Genomic DNA, 20,908 nt, shown 5'->3' with positions numbered 1-20,908 from the left:
TTCTTTGAGTCACACACTTCTAATCCCATTAACGACTCTCAGAGAATATTCAGAGTGAACGGTAGGACCATTTCTATTGTTATTCTCGGTGAGACAAAGGCGGGGTCGGGCAGCCAGTGCCCACCCTTTGGAATGGGTTGGGGAGGACGGAATGGCTAGCGGATTTGTTTTGTTTGGCGTCAGGGCGGGCTTCCCGGTACCCTCCAGTCCCCGTGGGCCTGCCGGAGCGCGGTGGGGCAGCCGCAGCGGACACTGCGTCAGGGGGCCGTGGGGCTGGGCGGTGCGGCGCCCGGCTCCGAGACCCGGCTCCCTCCCCCGCACCACCCGCAGCACCCCCCTCCCCGCAGCCTGCGGGCGGCCGCAGCACAGGCGGGCCGGGCACGTGGGCGCCTCCGTCACACCCTCACTCACACTCACACACAACCGCGCTGCACTCGTGCTCCGTCCCTGGCCAGAACACAGGCTCCTGCTCGTCCCTCCGTGGCATCCCGCTGGGCAGCGACCATTCCACCCACCCCGGGGAGCCGCCCTTGGCAGACAGCTGCTTCTGTCCCGACCGCTCCTTCAAGGCCTCGATCAGAGCCCCTGGACCCGACCCGCTAGCTGCGGCTACTCCCGTCAGACGCGGGTCGGCTGGAGGAGCGGGTCAGGCAAGCAAACGGTAACGACTCGCCCCTATCGCCCAGGGCGCGGTTTCGGTGGGGTGGGCTTACCCCCAGCCAGCCGGGGGGCCCGGGCACAGGGGGTCAGAGCGGAATCGCGGTCTAGATCCAGGGAAGGACTCCGGCTGTGTCCTGAGGTAGGGGCCGGGAGGGAGACTCCGAAAAGCTGGGCTCCGCGGGAAACACTCCGGTCCACGCGGCCCGCACCGGCGCACAGCAGGGGGCAGGGAGGGGGCGAGGAGAGGCGCGTAGGGAGAAGCACAGGGGTCGAAACGTGCCGCCACCCTTCGTCCCTTCTCGCGGTGGAAACTGCCCGCAGCATCCCCGTAAGACTGGCCGTTTCCAAGTCCAGCCCGGGGAGGCCGAAGGGTGGGGTCCGACCGGGGCGGTCCGAGAGGAAAGTTGGGAGGGTCGACACGGCGAGACGCTTCTGGGGTTCCAGCCAAGTTGGAAACCCGTCCTTCTGCGGGTGGGAGGCGGGGCGGGGAGAGGAGCAGTCTCGTTCCTCACGCGCTTCTGGTTGCTTTTGCAAGTGCCTGGGGGCGACCACCGCAGGCGGTGTGTTTTCACGTGACCCCAATTCCCTTTTGCCGGAGCTATCCTGCGATAAATGTTTCTATAGTGGCCCCTCTCTGCTCGAGGCACGTGGTTGCGGAAGAAAGCACAGAGCGTGTCTCTGCGCATCCAGGAATTTGGGAGAGTGGCGGCGAGGGTGGTGTTGCAGGGATTTTAAGGAGACGAGTGAGTACCTGGAAACCCAGACCATTTCTTCGTTTCATCCACATGGCTGGTCTCTCCGTGGCCTGCGCAGAGGGCGGTTTTGAGTATAGGAGAGCCTTTCTGTCCTTACAGGACAGCACACCAGCCTTATAAATATGAATGAATTAAAGCGCCCGAGATCTCCCTGAAACAGGTGTCACCCATTCGGTCACTGAGCCCTCCGTCGCTGGAATTCTTTGCCTGTAAGCAGAGAGACTACATTTGCGCGCGTTCGAGGCGAACGAAGCCCCAGGCTCGCGCTCTCCGACGTCTACCTCTCCTGCTCCCCTCTTTCCCCTTCCCTCGCGAGGAAAAACTGGAGTAAGGCTAGGCGGGGTCCGCACTCGTGCGTGGTGACGTCAGCAGTGTTTGGGTGCTTATGCAAATGACACTGCGACCGTTTCTCCCAGTCTGGCCGTTTTTTCTTCCAGGTCTTAAAGGTAGACCCGGTGTTAGTCTGCACCTTCTGCTTGGTTCTCTACGCAGATATCGAGAGGACTGAAGGGTTTGCTGTATGTACTTCATTGGGGTTCCTCATCACCCAGTTTTTAAAGCTGTTTTATGGCTGTCAGTGACCGGTTGCTTTCCTGGGATTCCGGGCACAAAGTGTATGCTTTGGGAAATATAATTTCTGACGAAACAGCTCCACCCAGCTCCTTACCCCACCCAGCCCCATTTCTGCAAGAACGGCGCTGATACAGAATCTTTGTCTTCAGCGATTAGTACTGGGCTTGACTTGTAATCAGTGCTTAACGAGTACTTGATGATGATTGAAGTTTTCTTGAGGAGTACGTGCATTTCTCTCTTTAAGTTTAGAGTATTTGACCATCAGAGTCGTCTTTTTTATTTCTGTGAGGGTGAGTGCCATTTGTTATCCACGTGATGAATGATACATGTATATTTGTTGGAATATTCAACATATTATCCTACCAAATTTTAAATATAATTCATTGATGATTTTTCTCCAAGTGAAGCATTCAATGTATGCTTTTTTTTCTTTCTGAGAAAGGTAGACAATAACACTGTTTTGAAAGGAAGAGACAATCTCTTACTGTTGGCACTTTTTTTTTTCTGATTGCTATTATATAGTTAATTCAAGAATTACTTCTAGTATGTGTAACTTATATGGCATTTTAATGTCATTAATAAAAGTTTTTATACATGTTTCTAGAAAAGGGGTGCTCTATCATTCAGTTGCTAAAGTAAGTAAGAAATACTTCTTTTGTCTGTTCAGGCTGCCATAACAAAAGACCATGAGCTGGGTGGTTTAAAAACAATACGAATTTGTTTCTCATAGTTTTGTAGGCTGAGAAGTCCAAGATCAAGGCACCAACACATTCTTGGTGTTTGATGAGAACCACCTTCCAGATTCATAGATGGTGCCTTCTCATTGTGTTCTTGAATGGTGGAAGGGTCTAGTTAGCTTTCTGGGGTTTCTTTTATTACTTCTCAAAGGACCAAACTCTTAATCGCATGGGTTTAGAATTTCAGCGTATGAATTCTGATGGGGGGGACACAAACATTCAAACCACAGCAAATAGTAAAGAATTTTTAAAATAATTAATAGCTATTCTAAATACTAATAATCAGATGAGATGCCTTTTCAATTATTGAACATTTAAAATAAGTTGGAAGAATTACTAAAACCTAAGTTGTAATTATAAAACCTACATTTGTAATTGATTTACCCAATGATCACAGTTCAAATTTTACTGTGGGCATGTTAGGAAATATTTTTGTCCTGTCATAAAATAAAACTTGTGTATGAATAGGCAAGAAATCTGTATTCTCTGGAACTCTGGGGTTGTCCTCCAAGTAATTAAAAAATGATTGACTTAGAATGATAGACATGAAAGACACCTTGTTGATTATCAAAAGCTCTGAAAACTTAATTCTCAACTCCTTTTACAGAAGATTTTAACTCCTATTACTACATACATATGCATGATTGGATATAATAATATATCCCTATTCAGAGTAGATTTTAAAATAGTGTCTGAGCAGATGGCTTTATTAACAAAAATCATGGGCATAGCCTGATGTATGAAAACATTTAAGGTTACATGGCAGGAATCTTTAGATTTATTTCTAATTTTCTTTTTAACATAAAGCAAGTTCTATCTATTCTTCTTGATATATTTAGTAAATATTAATAAAAACATTTATTTTCTTAAATATTAACTTTGACCAGTAATGATTATTCATATCTCATAGTGAAAAATAAACTGTGTGTACTAGAATGCAGGAAGGTTTTAAATAAATGCACAGTATCACTTGATATATGACAGAGATGTTTTCAGTCTTAAAGATCACTTTATTTCTTTGTGATTAATACATAGGTGTCCTTTCACATAAAATTAATTGATTATTGTCTTTGAGTATAATGCTTAGCCTGGGAGTTTTTCCCTGTTTCAGACTGGCAAAGATCAAAACAATTACTCACTGTGTTGAAGAGGGCAGAGGGAAACAGGCACTATCATGCGTTGCTTGTGGTAGTACAAATTGAGGTAACTTTTATAAAGGGCAGTATTTACCAAAATTATAAAACCATATACATTTTGACCAAGCAGTTCCTTTCCCTGAAATTTATTCTACAGATATGCACATGCCAGGTATACAGAGTTAGTTGCTTAAACATTGAAGCAAATGATAAGAAATGAACTAAATATGTGATGTATCATGAACTGTCATATGTCCTCATTTAAAAAAATTAAAATAAAAAACAAGCTATCGAAAGCAAAAATTTTGGAAGACTTTAAGTGAAAAATCCAGATGGAGAATTATGAATATTAATAACAGTTGTATTAAAAATAGGTTGGGTAGATGAGGAAAAAACACATAGCGCGAATATACATATTAACTTGAATATATACGTATGTGTGGAGAACTTTGTTTACTTATAGGGAGGTATGTGAGGCTATACTGGGGGAAAGAGGTTAGAAGATATTTTCACTCTGTGCCCTTTAATACCATATTACTGTATTACTCAAGTCAAAATATAGACTCAAAATATTCTGAAGTGAAAATAGCAAAAACCCATGGGGAGAACAGTGTTCAGACATGAGATGCTACTAAATGAGATGATTATAGTGGAAAGGTAGGTATTTTGGTTCCATGATTGTAGTTTCTGAATTTACAGGAATGTTTCCTTTCAACATTCTTAGTCATAAAATTATGTTACAGCAGCAAATGGGATCTTATGTGCCCTTTAGTCATTTTTCTGCCAATGTAACACCTATTAGAATATTGACATTGATAGAATCGAATTACTGAACTGTCCCGTCATTATAAGGATTACTCTTTTGCCCCAACACCTCAACTCCTGCTAATCAATAATCTGTTCTTCATCTTTATTATTTTGTCATTTCAAGAATGTTACAGAAATGGAGCCATAGAAAATGCAGACTTTTAGACCTGGCTTTTTCCACTCAGCATAATTATCTGTAGATTCATCCAAGTTTTGTGTATCAGTAGTTTATTTGTTTTTATTTCTGAGTACTACTCCAAGGTATGGATTTACCAGAATTTGCTTAAGCATTCATCCAGTGAATGACATCTGGGTTGTTTCCAGTTTAGGGTTATTATTAACAAAGCTGCTTTGGACACTCACAGGTTTTATGGAACACAAGCTTTCACATCTCCAGGATAAATGCCCAGGAGTGTAGTTGCTGGGTTATATGGTAATGGCATGTTCTTGAGAGCTGTACCATTTTACATTCTCATCACTTATGTATGAATGATCCAGTTTCTCTGCCTCTGTGCCAGAATTTGGTTGTTACTATATTTTAGTCATTCCGATAGGTATGTGACATCTCACTGTAGTTCTAATTAGCATTTCCCTGATGGTTAATAATGTCAAGCCTCATTTCATGTACTCATTTGCCATCTAGACATACTCAGTGAAAATGACCCCTTATGTCCTCTGTTCATTTTCTAAATTATTTTTAATCACTGAGTTTTATTTTATTTATAGATCCTAAATACTTTTTCTCCACTGTGTGGTCTGCAAATACATTTTCTGTCTTTAGCTTATTTTTTCAGCCTTTTAATAGGTTCTTTCACAAAGGAAAATGTTTTTAATTTCCAAGTCCTCTTTACCAATTTTTGCTTTAATGAATTCTGCTTTTAGTGTCATGTCTAAGAACTATTTTCTTATCTCTAACTCTCAAAGGTTTTCCTCAATGATTCCTTTTTAAAAGTTGTGTAGTTTGATATTTTATATTTAAGTCTATCATCCATTTTGTTGTTACTTTTAATTTTTAAATTATATTTTATTGATTATTCTATTACAGTTGTCCCAATTTTTCCCCCTTTGCCCCTTCCACCCAACACCCCCTACATCCTCAGTCAATCCCCACCCATTGTTCATGTAGAAGAGTCATGCATGTAGGTTTTTTGGCTACTCCATCTCCTACACTGTACTTTACATCTCATGACTATTCTGTAACTACTAATTTGTACTTCTTAATCCTCTTACCTCTTCACCCATTCCTCCACAATACCCTCCCATTTTTTTTTAGATTCAGTTGTTGATAGATATGTATTTATTGCTATTTTATTCATAGCTTTGATCTTTTTCTTAAATAAGTCCTTTAGTTTTCTCTTGTCTCGGAAGTTACTTATCTGCCCTTCGATTCTAAATGAGAGCTTTGCTGGGTAGAGCAACTTGGCGGTAGGTCCCTGCTTTTCATGACTGAATATTTCTTGCCAAACCATTTTAGCCTGCAAAGTTTCTTTTGAGACATCAGCTGACAGTCTTACAGGAATTCCCATGTAGGTAACTAACTTCTTTTCTCTTGCTGCTTTTAAGATTATCTCTTTAACTTTTGGCATTTTAATTGTGTTGTGACTTGGAGTGAGCCTCTTTGCATCCATCTTGTTTGGGATTCACTGTGCTTCCTGGACTTGTATGTCTATTTCTTTCAAATTAAGTAAGTTTTCTTATTTCTTCAAATAGATTACCAATTTCTTGCTCTTTTTCTTCTTCTGGCACCCCTGTGTGTTTTCAAAGAACCATCTCTTGGATTCATTGTTCTTTTGGTATCATTTTTTTAGACTCTTATTTATTTCTGCTCTGATCTTTATTATTTCTTCCTTCTGCTCACTTTGAGCTTTGTTTCTTGTTCCTTTTCAAGTTCCTTTAAATGTGAAGTTAGATTGTTTATTTGAGCTTTTTCTTATTTTTTCAGCTAGACCTGTAATAATATATTTCCCTCTTAAGATTGCTTTCCCAGTGTCCCACAGATTTTGGATTGCTGTGTCCTCGTTGATTTTTTTTCAAGGTATCTTTTGATTTCTTCCTTGATCTTGTTGTTGACCCATTCCTTGTTTTATAACATGTTATTTAGCTTCCATGTCTTTGTATTTTTTTCAGTGTTCTTCTTGTGTTTGATTTCTAGTTTCATAGCATTGTGGTTAGAGAAGATGCTTGATATGATTTCAACCTTCTGAAATTTATTGAGATTTGTTTTGTGTCCTAACATAAGGCCTGTCTTAGAGAAGGTTCCATGTGCACTTGAAAAGTATGTATATTCTGCTGCTTTGGGATAATCTGAAGATAACATTTTAATCCATTTGATCTAGTGTGTTGTTTAGGGCTGCTATCTCTTTGTTGGTTTTCTGTCTAAAGATCTATCCATTGAAGTCAATAAGGTGTTAAAATCCCTGACAATTACTGTATTTCAGTCCATCTCTCCCTTTATGTTCATAAAGATTTGCTTAAGGTATTTAGGTGTTCCTGTGCTGGGTGCGTAAATGTTTACTAGGGTTATATCCTCTTGTTGGATTGTTACCTTTATCATTATGTAGTGTCCTTCTCTGTCTCTTACTATAGCCTTGTTTTTAAAGTCTATTTTGTTGGATATAAGTACGCTACCCCAGATTTTTTTTTCTATCTCATTTGCATGAAATCTCTTTTTACTTTTAGTCTGTGTGTATCTTTTGACCTGAGATGGGCCTCTTGGAGGCAGCATATATGTGGGTCTTGTTTTCTTCCATTTAGCTACCCTGCGTCTTTTAGTTAGAGTATTTAAGCCATTTACATTTAAGGTGATTATTGATAGATGTCTATTTAATGTCATTTTATTGTTATACTATTTCTCTGTTTTTACCCCCTCTTTTTCTTCTAAAAGCAAATCCTTTAATATTTGTTGCAGTATTGGTTTGGTATTAACAAACTCCTTTAGCTTTTTCTTGTCTGGGAAGCTCCTTAGTTCTCTTTTGATTTTAAACAATAGCCTTGCTGGCTAAAGTTAGCCTTGGTTGTAGGTCCTTGCTTTTCATCACCTTAAATATTTTATATCTATCCCTTCTGGTCAGAAATGTTTCTGTTGAGAAATCAGATGGCAGTCTAATTTTTACCCCCTTGTATGTAACTACCTGCTTTTCTCTTGTAGCTTTTAGGAGCCTCTCTTTGTCTTTAAGACTTGTTATTTTAATTGTGGTGTGTCTCTGTGTATGCCTTTTTGGGTACAACTTGTTTGGGACTCTCTGAGCTTCCCAGACTTGTGTGTCTTTTTCCTTCACCAGGTTAGGAATTTTTTTTGTTCATTATTTCTTCAAATAGGTTATCAATCTCTTGCTCGCTGTTTTCTCCCTTTGGTATTCCCACAATGTGGATGTTTTTACTCTTCATGTTGTCGAAAATGTTTCTTAAGCCCTCCTCATTTTTAATTTTTTTCTCTTTGCTGCTCTGCCTGGGTGTATTTTTCTGCAGTATCTTCCAAATCATTGATTTGATCCTCTGCTTCATCTAACCTACTGTTTTTTTTCCATTGTATTATTTATTTCAGATATTATAGTATTTATTTCTGACTGGTCCTTTTTTATGGTTTTTCATGCTGTTGAGTACCTTTTTTTTTTCATGCTATTGATTATCCTTCTAACCATTACTCTAATCTCTATCTGATAAATTGCTTGTCTCCATTTCATCTAGTTCTTCTCTGGAAAATTTTCTTGTTCTTTCATTAGGGGTCTGTTTCTTTGTCTTTCCATTTTGACTGCTTCTTTGTATTTTCCACCTTAGTTGTTAAACTGATCAATAATGTAGCCTCAAGGTGTAATTAGCAGCCCGGTTTAAGCACGACAGGGTAGTGCAGAGTAATTCCTGTGGGAAGGCTGAGGCCAGCTGGAGAGGAGTGCTATTCCTGAGAAAGATGGCTTCTGCATTATGAGGAATGATTCAACATGGGGACCCTGGTAGCTGTTGCTTCAGTTCTCTCACCAGAGCGACCAACCCCAGAGTCTCCTCAAGTGTCTCTAGCTGCCCTGCCCTTCCTCTGCTGGAGCCCAGGGTAAGTGTCTGTAAACAAAATTTTGTATGTTTGCCCTTGAAGAGGCTCTCTGCATATCCAGCAATCTCTCTTTGCAAACAAAAACCCAGCTGCTTTTCACAGCTGGATGTTGCTTTCTGACTCTGGTTCTGTAGGCTGGAGAGCTCTGCTTGAGGTTCAGATCCCACCCTTCTCTGGGGAAAACCCCAGCCACTGCAATATCCTTCTGGGACTTTAGCTGCCTCCCATGGGTGCTCAGTCAGCTCTCTTACACCTCCTCCTCACTCCGTACCAGTCTCCTTGTGGTGATGTTGTTTTTTCTGTCTGTCCTTGGTTATAAGCCATCTTTCCAGCAGCTCTTTGGTTGGATATTCAGGATGATTTCTCTACAATTTATCTGTAATTCAACTTTGGGAGGAGGTTAGTATAGTTTCTATTTACTCCTCCACCATCTTAGATCATTCACCTGAAACTGCTCTTGAATCTCTAGTTTCAGGGCTTTAAAAGAATAAATTTCGGTTTTTTGAAGTTGCTAAATTAGAAGTCATTTATTACAGCTGCTTCATGAAATGAATACAGTGCTTAAATCGGAGGCGTTCAGTATGTTAGTAGCATTATAAGTGTTTCAAATGATTTTATTTTAAAAATGTGTAAAAGACTTTTGAAAGACTTACAGTTAAGTATGATTTAAAATCTGACCTTGGTTCATAGAAGTCATCAAAAATACATTTTAATTTATAGAAATTACTTTATAACTGATCTGAAATAATTACAAGCTCACAGGAAGATGCAAAGGGAATTCCTGTGCACCCTTCACCTACCTTTCTTCATTTTACAATCTTGTATAAAAGTAGTATGGTACAATATCAAACATAGCATATTGATATTGGTATAATCCATAGAGATTTTTCTAATTATGCAGTCATTTTTTCTGCTTGCATATTTATGTATGTATAGTTCTTTGTAATTTTATGAAATGTGTAATATCATGTGATGCTTACCACAGAGAAGATAGCAACTGTACAATCTCAAAAGATTACCTTGTACTTCTTTTTATAGCTCACCTACCTTCCTTTCTCTACCCTAACTCTGTGGTTCATCTCTATCATTTTATTCCACAAATGTTATATCATTGGCATATGATATATGTATCTTTTTTGAAATTGGCATTCTACCCCCTACCTCACATTTGGCATCATTCCCTTGAGGTTCAAACAAGTTGGTGGATGTATCAAAAATTCTTCTCCTTTTATTGCTGACATCCTATGACATGGATATACTACAGTTTAACTGTTTACTCACTGAAGGATACTTGGGTAGTTTCCAGTTTGGGGCTATTATGGATACAGCTAATATGAACCTTTTTTAGAAAGATTTTATTTATTTGTTTTTTAGAGTGAGAGGAAGGGAGGGAGAAAGAGAAAGAGAAACATCAGTGTTGGTTGCCTCTCATGTACTCCCTACTGGGGACCTGACCTGCAACCCAGGTATATGCCCTGACTGGGAATCAAACCGGCAACTCTTTGGTTTGTAGGCTGGCACTCGATCCACTGAGCCACATCAGCCAGAGCTGATATGAACTTTAATGTACAAGTTTCTCCTTGAAAAAAAGTTTTTGCTTCTCTGACACATATGCCAAGGGTGCAAATTGCTGGTCACTGTGGTATCTCTGTTTTTAGGGTTAAAAAGAACTGCCATTTACTTTTTAGAGTGGCTGTACTGTCTTATGTTTCTATCAGAAACACATGATTGGTCTAGTTTCTTTGCATCCTCGCTGACATTTGGTGTTATTACATTTAAAAACTTTTAGTCATACTGATAGGTGTGTTACAGTCCACTGTTTTGGACAAAACCTATGTTATAAAATATAAGTTGTGATTTTGTGTTGGCAACTACAAAAAAAGTTTCCCTTGTTTTGATTACTTTTGTGATTTTTGTTATCTTCCTGCTTAGTACAAACATTTTGTGGAAAGGGGGACATAATTTGCAAAAGAAATGTTTAGGTTGCATTGTATTCCATTGAAAATATATCATTTTTCAAGATTATTATTTCTGTTTTTTATCAAATATCTTCTCTTTTTCCTTTCACAATCATTTCACAACTATAAACTTCTCAACATGTGCCATTTTTCTTGGGTGTTTAATATGGTTTAGCATTTTGTTTTTATTCCAATAGTCTTTACTTTATACCTTATACATTAGAATTAAAAAATACATTCCATTTGAATCCACAATGAATTTAAGGTTCAGTGTTCAAAACTGGTTCCGATTTAGAGAAAACTTTGTTCAGCAGACTTTGAATTTATCCAAGTCAGGGAGATAATTTATGGTTTTTCTAGTTCTTTATTATAGAATATTCAGTTTGTGGCAAATACCAATAATTAGCTAGTATAGGCATGTCTATTTGAGTCACTTTCTTTTCTTAGATGCAAGTGCCTGCCTGCTGTTTTAGATTTTTGCATATTTTCACTGGAAATATTTGTTGAAATTTATTCTAACATTTCAAGAGTTTGTAAAAATAGATTAGGAGCTAAAAAGTCTTGAAAGTTGGAGTAAGAATTGTACATTATTCTTAGGTAAAATTCTATAGTGAAAATTCTTTTCAGATTAATCAAGACAAAAGCAGAGAAAACACCCATCACTAATATCAGGAATAAAACATGTAATATGACTATAAATCCTACAGATATTTTAAAAAATGAAATACTATGAATCACTTTATGAACACAATTTACTCAGACTAACACAAGAAAATGAAAATCTAAGTTGCTGTATGTTAACAAAATAAATTGAAATTTTAACTTAAAATATTCCCTAAAAGAAAACTCCATTCCTAGATGGCTTGATAGATGAGTGCTACAAAATATTCACGGAAGAAATACAACTAACACTACATATATTTGCTCAGAATATAAAGGAGAAAAAACTCATTTTATGAGTGCACCAGAATCAGAGAAGCAAAATACACACACAAAAAAATTTACACATTCATGTTCCCATGTATGTAGTTGAAAAAATCCTTACCAAATGTTAGCAAATTGACTCCAGTGTTTTTAAAAAGGTAATACATCTTGACCAAGTGGGGTTTATCCCATAATGAAAGATTGGTTTAAGATACCAAACCAATCAATGCAATACTTGATTCAACATGAACAGATTAAGAGATTATATGATTATTTTACTAAAGGCAGAAAACTATGTGCCAAAATTCAACAGTTATTTATGATTCAAACAAGCAAACAAAAAAGCTCACTGAACTAGGAAGAAAAAGAAACTTCTCTAAACTGATAAAAGGTACCTGTGAAAAAATCCATACCTGACATTGTTCTTAACAGTAAAATTTTGAGTCCTTTCTCACTAACCCTGGGGCATAGATGAAGATGTCTGCTCTTAACAGTTCCATTAAATTTTTAGTGGATATCCTAGGCAGTACAATAAGTCAAGAAACAAAAAGGTAAACAATTGGAAAAACCTAAGCTATATTTGTTATTGATGATATATTGTGTATATAAAAATCTTAAGGGGTCCTTAAAAAACCAACAACTTAATTTATAACGTTGTAGCAGGATACAAAGTGTGTAGGAAATCAGTCTTTTTCTAGAGAGAAATTAAAGAAGCTGTAAGTAAATGAGAATACGATATACCAAGTTCATAGATTGAAAACCTCAATTTTTAAAGATGTCGTACTCCCAAATGTGTCTGAAGAATCAATGTAATCTCATTCAAAATTACAGCACACTGTTTTTTTTTGGGGGGGGGGAGGGTACATATTTAAAAGCTAATTTCAAATTTTATGTAGAAAGGCAAAGAAGTAATCTTAAAGAAAACACTAATAATGGTAAGAGTTGAGAACCACTGAGTTAGAAATTTATTAGGTTGATTTTAAAAAGTTTTGAATTTAGTTTTAAGTGCTTTAAAATAGATTTGTACTGAAAAAGTATACATGAGCATAAAACAATATAACAATGAGAGAATGAAAAAATATAAATCTAAGCCCAAATTTAAATAATTTTACTTTTCAACGTATTCTATGTAAGTCCTTATGTGCAATAAATGAATGGAAAGACACCAGTTGTTGTACATTTTTAATAGATGTATTGTTTAGAACTCTTTTTAAAAAGATTTTGTTTATTTTTAGAGAGAAGAAGGGAGGGAGAAAGAAAGGGAGAGAAACATCATTGTGTGGTTGCCTTTTGTGCATCCCACTTGGGACCTGGTCCTCAACCCAGGCATGTGCCCTGACTGGGACTCGAACTGGCGATGCTTTGGTTCACGGGCCTGCCCTCAATCTACTGAGCCACACAGCCAGGGCATAGAACTCTTCATTGGCAAGTTGTAGGAGCTGATGCTGGCTAAGAGGCAAAATATATATTGCCGTATGTATAAATGCAAGTTCATTGTGGCTCAAAGAAACAGCAGGGTGCTTGGCAATGAGATAGAAAAGGGCAAGAATGAAGACAATTCTGAAAACTATGAGCAAGGATCTATGATTACAATAGTTACAGCCTTGGCATAATGACGTTGGAATTGAATGAGATGCCACACTTATCGTTTCTCTCCTTGAGATTCCTACTCCAGGGAGCAGACATCTAACAGATATAGAAGATGTGAGCAATAATTTTTTCTTCCTTTTACTCATACTCTGCAATTTGACTTTGTGGCTTCTTCCATCGAGAAGTAGAGTTTATCCACTCTTGAATCAGCATGACCATAGTGGTGTGACTTGCTTTGGCCAGCGAGACATTAGGAAATATGACACACAGGCTTTACTAGCGTGTTGGGCTTACTTCTTTTGGCTTGAGTTGGACATCTAAGATACAATGTGAACAAGCTGGAGTTAGCACTTTGGAGTGAATCCACGTGGGAGAACCAAAATGCTCTCTGAAAGCCTGCCTCTGGCCAGAATGTGAGTGAGAACATCTTAGACCATCCTCCCTCACTTAAGCTGATAAATGACTAAAGTGCAGAAGTGACCCACGTCAAGACCAGCAAAACAACTGATTCTCTAAGTCTAGCTCAATTTGTTAACCTACAGAATTATGAACAAATAAATTTTTATGCTAAGCTACTAAGTTTTAAGGTAACTTGTTATGCAGTGATAGAAAACTTGTACTATATCAAAAGGGTAGTGTAGAAACAACTAAACCATGTAGCATTGGCTGTGGACTTACATTATCCTTGATATAATAACATGCTCCAAACCAGTTGTAATATAACACAACAGTAAGAGGGATGCTAATCATAGTAATAAAACAAAACATTTTGAGTCCTTCAGATGTGCTGGCATTTATCAAAATACTTTATTATTTGATAAACAGATTATTTTTTCTTATTTTATAAATGAAGAAATTGAAGCACAGTTAAGTAACTTAACCAAAGACATAAAAACCATTAAGTTAAAGAGCTAGGGTTTGACCTCAGTCTGTTTCTAGAAGCTAGATATAAATGTTTGGCACCACTATATATCTCCTCAGAATAAGAAATATTAATTCCTACAAGGTCCCATTAAAACTAAATAAGAAGCTTCTGGCCAAGATGGAGGCATAGGTAGACACACTGTGCCTCCTCTCACAACCAAAAGGACTATAACAAATTTAAAAACAAAAAACAACCAGAACTGACAGAAAATCGAACTGTATGAAAGTTTGACAACCAAGAAGTTCAAGTAGACACATTCATCCAGACCAGTAGGAGGGGCAGAATCAGACAGCCAGGCAGAGAGGACTCGCGGCAAGGTGGTTGCTGGTGGACTTGGGGTCCCACATCTGCACGCTGATAAACCTGGAGGAACAACTGGGGAGCGAGACAGACCACACAACCCAGGGCCCCAGCTCGGGGAAATAAAGCCTCAAAGCCTCTGACTGAAAACACTGGTGGGGGTTGAGGTGGCAGCAGGAGAAACTCCTAGCCTCACAGTAGAGTTCATTGGAGAGACCTACAGGGTCCTAGAATGTACACAAACCACCCACACGGGAATCAGCACCAGAAGGGCCCAACTTGCATGCAGGTAGCAGAGGAAGGGACTGAAATCTGACAGAGAGCAGAGCAAGCAGCAAGCTTCCCCCTCAGACCCCACCCCTACAAATGAGTGTCACAGCGTTTGGGTTGCCCCACCCTGTTGAACACCTAAGGCTCCACCCCTTACTATGTAACAGGAACTCTGAGACCAAAAAAAAAAAAAAAAATGACCCAAATGAAAGAACAGATCAAAGCTCCAGAAAAAATACAACTAAGTGATGAAGAGATAGCCAACCTATCAGATACACAGTTCAAAACACTGGTAATGAGGATGCTCCAGGAACTTTCTGGCTACTTCAACAGCATAAAAAAGACCCACGCAGCAATGAAGTTTGCATTATGTGAAATAAAGAAAAATTTACAGGGAACCAACAGTGATAGGAAGGAAACCAGGACTCAAATCAAGGGTTTGGAGGAGAAGGAAGAGATAAACATTCAACCAAAACAGAAGGAAGAAATAATTCAAAAAAAATGAGGAGAGGCTCAGGAACCTCCAGGACATCTTTAAACATTCCAGCATCTAAATCATAGGGGTGCCAGAAGGAGAAGAGGAAGACCAAGAAATTGAAAACTTATTTGCAAAAATAATGAGGGAGAACTCCCCCAATCTGGCAAAGGAAATAGATCTTTAGGGAGTCCAGGAAGCTCAGAGAGTCCCAAAGAAGTTGGGCCCAAGGAGGAACACACCAAGGCACATCATAATTACATTACCCAAGATTAAAAGTAAAGAGAGAATCTTAGAAGTAGCAAGAGAAGAGAAGACAGTTACCCACAAAGGAGTTCCCATCAGATTGTCAGCTGATTTCTCAAAAGAAACCTTACAGGCAAGAAGGGACTAGAAAGAAGTATCCCAAGTCATGAAAGGCAAGGACCTACATCCAAGATTGCTCTATCTAGCAAATCCACTTAGAATGGAAGGGCAGATAAAGTACTTCCCAGATAAGGTCAAGTTAAAGGAGTTCATCATCACCAAGCCCTTATTATATGAAATGTTAAAGGACTTATCTAAGGAAAAGAAGATTAATGATATGAACATTAAAATGACAACAAACTCACAGCTATTAACAACTGAATCTAAAAACAACAAAAGCAAACTAAGCAAACAACTAGAACAGGAACAGAATCACAGAAATGGAGATCACGTGGAAGGTTATCAGTGGGGGAATGGGAAGGGGAGGGTGGGGAAAGGTACAGAGAATGAGTAGCATAAATGGTAGGTAGAAAATAGGCAGGTTAAGAATGGTATAGGGATGCAGAGCCAAAGAACTTATATGTATGACCCATGGACATGAACTAAAGGGGGGGAATGTGGATCGAAGGGGCTGTGCAGGGCAGAGAGGAATAAAGGGAGGAAATAGGACAACTATAATAGCATAACCAATAACATGTATTTAAAAAATAAAATTAAATAAGAAGGATTACATGAAAACATGAAGAGGTTGAGGTTCTTTCCTGTTTTAGACTATGAGCTTTATATTTAGAATAGTATCCTAAATTTCTTCCTACTATGCAAGAAGAGAACATTTTCGTACTTTATTTCTTTCTATCCCATTTCAATTTCTGATTTTGCTATGTTATTTTTAAGTTTTAATTTATATATTTTCCTCTCAATACAATATCTAAGATTTTACAGCTTATTTTCTTCTTTAAATTAATGTTTACTTTTATTCTCTAACATGGCTTCTTTGTTACCAAGTTTTTTGTTTTTTGTCTTGGTTCACTAAATTTCATGATCAGATAGCACCTCCCTCTCTTTTTCCTGTAGGGTTCATCAGATCTGTCATGGGTAAAAATATTTTCCTGTGGCCTTTGTATTTGGAAAACAAAGTAACTGAGTATGAAAGTTGGAGATTGGGTTTTTTTCCCCTCTTAGTTTTAATAGAGGTTATTGAATATCCTGATATCCTAAGATGTCTTTTTATTTTCCCTTTGTACTTCTGCTTGAAATCCCTAGGAATTTTTATCCAGTAATTTCTTGATATTAACTCTTCTGTAGTTTATTACTTGAAAATACAAATCTAAGTCAAACCTCTGTTATTTTATTATGTAGTGTTTTGTGTTTTATATACTTCTGTTTTCTTTGCCTGAGTACACCAATTTTAAGTTTATTGAATCTCTTTTATCTAAGTATTCACTAGCTTTTTCTATATATTACAATATTTGTCTCTTATTCTTTTTGAAAAGTTTCCTTAAGCCTTCCCTCCATTTTTCTGAATGTGGTTGTAGTTATTCTAGTTTTACTTCTTTCTAATATGTCTTTTATTCCTTTTTTTTAAAGATTTTATTTATTTATTTATTTTTAGAGAGGGAAGGGAGGGAGAAAGAGAGAGAGAGAGAAACATCAATGTGCGGTTGCTGGGGGTCATGGCCTGCAACCCAGGCATGTACCCTGACTGGGAATTGAACTTGCGACACTAGTTCGCAGCCCGTGCTCAATCTACTGAGCTATGCCAGCCAGGGCTATGCCTTTTATTCTGATAATGAATTTTCCCATTTCTTACTTTTAGTCGGTATTCATATATCTAACTTTTTTCTTGTTAATCTCTTTTTAATAAAGATTTTATTTTTTTTTTTATTTTTAGATAGAGGAATAGGGAGGGTGAAAGGGACAGAAGCATTAATGTGTGGTTCCCTCTCGTGCACCCCCTGCCGGGGACCTGGTCAATAACCCAGGAATGTGTCCTGACTGGAAATTGAACCAGTGACCCTTTGGTTTGTAGGCTTAGTAGTCAATCCACTGCGACCCACCAGCCAGGACTCTGTGAATCTTTTATATGTTTTCCTTGAGCTTTTCTTGAAGGGGAACTCTTTTATATTTTATATTTGATTTGTTGAGTATCTGAGGGTTTTTTTTATATTTGTAAGTAGTATCTTTGAAATTCTGAAGCACTCCTTCCTGATAAACATTCTACATTTGTATGGTTATGTTTCTTCCCCTCAACTACTACTCCTTCATCTCTCTGTTTCTATGTAAAATTCTTTTATTCTTAGTAATTATTCACCTTTGAATGGGGAGAGTTCTATCTTGTCATACTATATGATAATGAAATTAGTGACATAAAATTGGAGCATAGGTGGAGTGAGCTGGGGTACTCCACACCTTTAATTCTGATTTATTCTCTGGAATTTGCTGTCAAATTTTTTCAGTAGTGTCATTATGTATTTTCAGGCTTTACAGTCCATACAAAGTGACTGCTGTTGCAGCACAAAATGAGCCATAGAAAATATGTAATGTGTAGGCATGGCTCTGTTCCAATAAAATTTTATTTACAAATTCAGATAGTATCTTGTATTTGACTCATGGGCAATATTTTGTTGACCACCATGCTTGAATATCTGTTGCTCAATTATAGGTAGGAGGCCCTTACACTATAATGATGAGAATGGCTAATGCAACTCCTAGGGGCAGTTAATGAAAACTTGTCTGGCAGTTGAGTCTGTCACTGGAATGGATTGTGGTAACACTGGCAGAAGCTGTGCAGTTACTTAATACTGATTACATGACCTGTGTGACCTTTGAGAGTATCTCTACTATATCACCTCTACTGCACTTTCTTGTTGGATATTACTGGTTCATTTCTTCTATTCCCAGAAGTATTAATAGTAATACAATTTTGACAATAGTCAACCTCATTTTTATTCTCTTTTTAATGTATGCTTATGGCCTACTCTTGTGGACTAAGCTTTAGGCATTCATAAAAATCTTAATTTTTCAAAAATGTCAGGTCTTGAAAATTTGAAATTAATTAGGTTTACAGAATGTTGTCTCATAGTAAGTGTTTATGGATTCATTCAGAAACTTGTATCTTTACTTTGGCTCTATGCAGTGACTATATAAGAAAGCAGTGTTGCCCTGGCCAGGTTGCTCAGCTGGTTGGAGTGTCTTCCTGTAAATCAAAAGTTTGTGGGTTTGATTCCCAGTCAGGGTACATACCTAGGTTGTGGCAGGTATGGGGGGCAACCCATCGATGTTTCTCTTTCACATTGATGCCTCTCTCTCCTTCTCCCTCCCTCCTTCCCTCTCACTTCCTTTGTGTCTCTAAAATAAATAAACGTATCCTCTGGTTAGGGTTAAAAAACCCTATCATTCTCTGGAGCATTTAAAAAAAAGAAATGTCTCTGACTCAATAGGACTTTGGGGTAAGAAAAAGATAAATAAATATGTAATAGTATAAATTCTTACAGTTATTATACAGTGATACTCTATCATACTTCTTTCAGTTCATTTGACAGACAAGTTTAAGCATACTTTGAGAACACCAATGGATTGGTAAGATACAATTATTCGCCAGGCAGAGTTTATGATCTACTAAAGAAAAGAGATATTCCCCACCCCCCTAGACTTGCTATGTTTTTGTAGAAATTTCAGTGTTAACTTTCACACCTATCCTATATTTTCCTATAATCACTGCAGGTAAGAGCAGGAGGGTAGGAGATGGTGAAAAACAGAGGGAGAAAACAGAGGTTAAGTTATTTTACTTGTCATCAATATATTATTACTTTTTAAAATTCTTATAATACAAAAGGAAGACTAAATGTATGCAAATAAATATTTAACATCCCTATTAATATGTTCAAATTTATAAAAATTGCCTAGTATTATTGCATTATAAAATCCACACATATAGTTAGTTATGTGTAATTTAGCCATTTGTAATATAAAGTTGCATTTAAATTTTTTTACATTAGATGTTGATTTTTTATAGAAAATATGAACTTTGGGTAGTTAATAAGATTTTTAAGTGTAGACTTTGCCAGAGGTTTTTCTGTGTAAATTGGTATTATTATTTGTTAGATAGGTCAGTAACATGCAGCAGTGTGTAAAGGCATTATATTTCATTTTGATTTTTTTGTTTATTTTTTCCTTCAAGGCTAGAAACATATAATAAATACAACAATTTTGAGATAATTATTAATGGAGGTTCATGAGTAACACTGTCTTTTAAATTTGCTTTTATGAAGTGGTTTGTTTTTACTGTAATAATATCTCTAAGCTTTGATACATTCCCCAGCTTTCTATGTGTATGAAAAAAAACAAAGGGAATAATAGATTAATATTTACTGAGGAAACAGCCTAAGAGTGATATAACTGCTAGATGTTATACAACAGACAAGTAACAGCTCAGAGAAGGACACAACTCCAAGTTTGTCACATTAAAACCAATGCTCTTATCCACATGTTAGTTAAGTTACTGTGCCAATGGCCTATCTTTGGATAATTTATAATAAATGTAGACCTTTTGATAATCCAAGTCTAGTAAATCATAATTTTTTACATGTCAGGTTACTTTCTTCCTGCAAAAATAATTTAGAAGATTAACTCGCTTCAGTCTTTCAATGGTTATGTTTATTCATTTAGTCAACTAATATTCATTGAGCTATAGGGAGAAATAATGCAAATTAAACAGGTATAATCCCTAATCTCATAAAAACTAATTCCATACCAAAACTTGTTGGCCAATTGAAGGTAGTCACCATGAGAAGTTTTTTTCTTATTCTAGAGATGTGTCTGTTATTTACAATACTGTTAATGATTCTCTCAGAATTCCCTTCAAGTCTTGTAAGTGAATGTTTGGTTTTAGGGTGTATATTCTAGTTTTAGAACAACTAAACATCTAAACCTAAAGGGAAAATATAAGTTACATGGTCAAGTTAGAGAACTTCTTTTCCTTTGGGTTACCCACCACCCTGTCTTATTCATTACGATTATAAATTAAAGTGTGACTGGGCTGCTTGTATGACTTCTAATGTAAATGTAACAGCAATTCTATGAAATAAATTTATTTTTTTCCAGCAACGATGGGCAGACTCTTGGGATATCATTTCTAAAGCCTCCTGATCCAGCTTTAAAGAGAACCACCTATGTTTAGTGAATTTTAAAAATTGATAGTCTGATTGGTTTGTAGACAAACCTTGTGCACTTTCTTAGTCGGTGTCTGAACAGGGAAAAGGGCATGACATACAATAGAAAACAAACTAGAGAAAGGAAAACTGCCTGATGGCAGTGTTTTTCTTGAGTTGTTTGAGAGAATGTTCACACAAATACCGTGATTTTGTTTTTTGCCACTTCCTGCAGGTGCTGTCCTTGTGTTTGGTGTGGTCTCACTCTGTTTCTGCCCACCTCTAATGTCACATTTGTCCAACATTCCTGATTTTTTGTTGTAATGATGCTAGGTCATTTAAATTATGCAATATAGT

The 20,908-nt window shown here is 37.6% G+C and overlaps 1 protein-coding gene across 1 annotated transcript in view; it reads left to right on the top strand.

Annotated features, from left to right (window-relative positions):
• Positions 1-447: 447 nt before the first annotated feature.
• The window catches only part of SLC6A15 (solute carrier family 6 member 15), a 48,526-nt gene continuing 28,065 nt past the window's right edge, over positions 448-20,908 (top strand). The window contains exon 1 of the mRNA XM_045830525.1: positions 448-661. The gene's annotated coding sequence lies outside the window, so the exon portion shown is untranslated. The remainder of the gene's footprint in view (positions 662-20,908) is intronic.

Source organism: Phyllostomus hastatus, unplaced genomic scaffold, assembly GCF_019186645.2.
Source record: "Phyllostomus hastatus isolate PE091 unplaced genomic scaffold, TTU_PhHast_1.1 phas_contig_152, whole genome shotgun sequence".
NCBI classification, from domain to species: domain Eukaryota; kingdom Metazoa; phylum Chordata; class Mammalia; order Chiroptera; family Phyllostomidae; genus Phyllostomus; species Phyllostomus hastatus.
The sequence above is the reverse complement of the archived record's forward strand: the minus strand, read 5'-3'. Positions and strand labels throughout refer to the sequence as shown.